Source organism: Sinocyclocheilus anshuiensis, unplaced genomic scaffold (genome assembly GCF_001515605.1).
Source record: "Sinocyclocheilus anshuiensis isolate Anshui unplaced genomic scaffold, SAMN03320099.WGS_v1.1 scaffold152, whole genome shotgun sequence".
Taxonomy (NCBI): Eukaryota; Metazoa; Chordata; class Actinopteri; order Cypriniformes; family Cyprinidae; genus Sinocyclocheilus; species Sinocyclocheilus anshuiensis.
Window position 1 is genome coordinate 3,276,525 of NW_015555781.1, and position 2,519 is coordinate 3,279,043.

Below are 2,519 nucleotides of genomic sequence, written 5' to 3' on the forward strand. Positions count from 1 at the left end.
CTGACACACATATATATATATATATATATGACACATTCTGCAGTTCTTCCCTGCTGTACCGAATTTCGATACTTTTCAAAGTATCATATCAAAGTTATTAATTCAAATATTGTGACAAAATTAATTTTGTAGGGTGCCACAAGTTTGTTAACATTTCTAAAGGGTGCCGCGACTAAAAAAAGGTTGGAAAACACTGTTATAGGCGGTGACAACTCAGCGCTTGACAGGCGAGTGAGACAACCTGCCACAGCACTCGGAGACCTTCCCAGGATGTCGAGCCCTTCTGGGGCTTAATCTCAGTATGGTGGGCCGCTTCTATGACAGCTTTTAATTCTCTCTGGGCAACAGTCATCATGCACTGTCTGTAAATGGGCGCTGGATCAAATGTACCCCAGGATATTCACATTCCAGCCAACGTGTCCCAACCCACTTTACACCGTCACGTATATTCATGGCTCTTCTATTCATGAGTTTGTTTGCCTTTTGTTAGGCTGCTCTCTCCCCTGTGCAGCGTCTGTCTGTGAGTGACAAGAGAGCGGCCTCTAGACCAGACTGCTCAGTGTAGCCCTAAATGCACAACATCAAATCATACAGTGAGATGTGATATTCAAGGTGCACATTTCACTAGATCTAATGATAGTCTTCTTTTTAATCTGAAAGGAATTCAATAGGCAAGATAATAGAATTTTTTATATATATTTTAACCCACAGACTACTTATATTTAACTGCCAACATGTCAAACATGTGAAAAGTAAGTGTAACTTCAACAGAATTATAATAAGAATATAATATTGGGTTATTTGAACAGTTGTTGGGGCAACTGTAGCAATAGAAAAAAAATGTAATATAAATTTATTAAAATAATATGAAAATAATCCACTGTATCTGTGTATATGCTTGTAAGGTGTACAATATTGCTATAATACTTTTTAATATTAGTAAATTGTTTTTAATTTTTCCTATGGTTTTATTCTTTTATCTCTCAGGACTAATATGTGTTTAAACTCTATGTTTTGTTTAAACGTACATTATAATTTTTCTTTGGAGTTACACAGTTTTTATTTTTTATAAATTATTGTGTTTAATAACTAGCAAGTGGCAGTCTAGGTATCTGTCATTCATGTTGTTTGAATTCAGAGTAATCAAAACTTTAGACCGCATTTTTTTTGGACATTCATAAACGTTTTTTTTTTAAAGAAAAATACACTTCCTTTCCTCAGGCACAAAAATAACATTGCTTTGCATGTGCTGAATAAGTGTCATCACTCACTTTCAGCACTTTGATAGAAAAAAAAATCCAGAAAATAATCAAATATATATAAACTGCAAAAACATACTTAACATGCTGTCTATTAAAAGAAAGGTATTCATCTGTAACTGAGAATTCTGCAGTTATTTTCCAAAATATTTCTTAGTTTCCAGTTTTTAATACAAGGACTACAGCAAATCTATTTGTAAAACCTTAATCCTCCTCTGGAAGAAACATTGTGAATATATAGTAGAATGTTGTTGTGGCTTAAACATTTCCAGTGAAATCCAATCAGGGACTTAACACAAAGCGTCTATCAGACTCGGAGGGGAGAGAGAGCTTTCAGGAAATTAAACTTATTTCAATGGAAAATTAAACGCAGTTCAAATCAGACCCTATTGAGGGGGTATTCAATGCGGGTGGGAGAGCGTTTGACATTTTTAATTAACTCAGGCTTTGTAGTAGCCCTGGGTTCATCACAAACCAGCAGTGTACCTCGGTAGTCGAGATGCAGTCTTTCAGAAGGGCAATGCTTCAGACGTTTCAGCCAGAGCCCAACTACGCACATACAGAGATATCATGAGCTCTCCCCCAATAACCCCGCACGTCTGACCTCCGGTGACCTTCCTGCTCTTTTTTTCTGCCAGCTTCTACTGACTTCTGGTCATCAAGTGTCAGTCTGAATAAAATTGTGTTGCCAGAGCAGAATTTAAGTCCATCTTCTCCCCTTGAGCTTTGGCTGAGTTTGCACACACATGACACTCCGTCCTCAGCATGGGGAAATAAGGCCCTCATGCAAACACAAGTCGGCTTGCCACAATGTTAGCAACCCACACCGTTTCAAGAGGCTGCGTCTTATATGGCCACTCATTATTCACAATACAGCAAGGAGTGTTTGGAGACCCTTTGACATGCTTTGTTTTAAGCTCTGTGATCATAATCATATCACGATAGCTTGACTTTTTAAACCATTTTTCCTCCTCTCATAAGTGTGCTTGGGTTCTGATGCTTAAAAGTGAGATTAAATGTACTGTTGCCGTAATGATGTTGTTTATGCGAGTTTGTGTTTGGTTATATGCAAATAACACTCTGATATGATGCACATCAGAGCTGCAATTAAACCTTAATATCAAAAGAGTTCTTTAGGGCTTGAGAGTTGAGAATAATATAATTTTAAAGTCATTTCTTTATTTATTTAACCAACTCCACAGAAAGACTGTCTGATTACACGCTTGCTGATGTGGATTATAGATGAGATTGTAGAATATA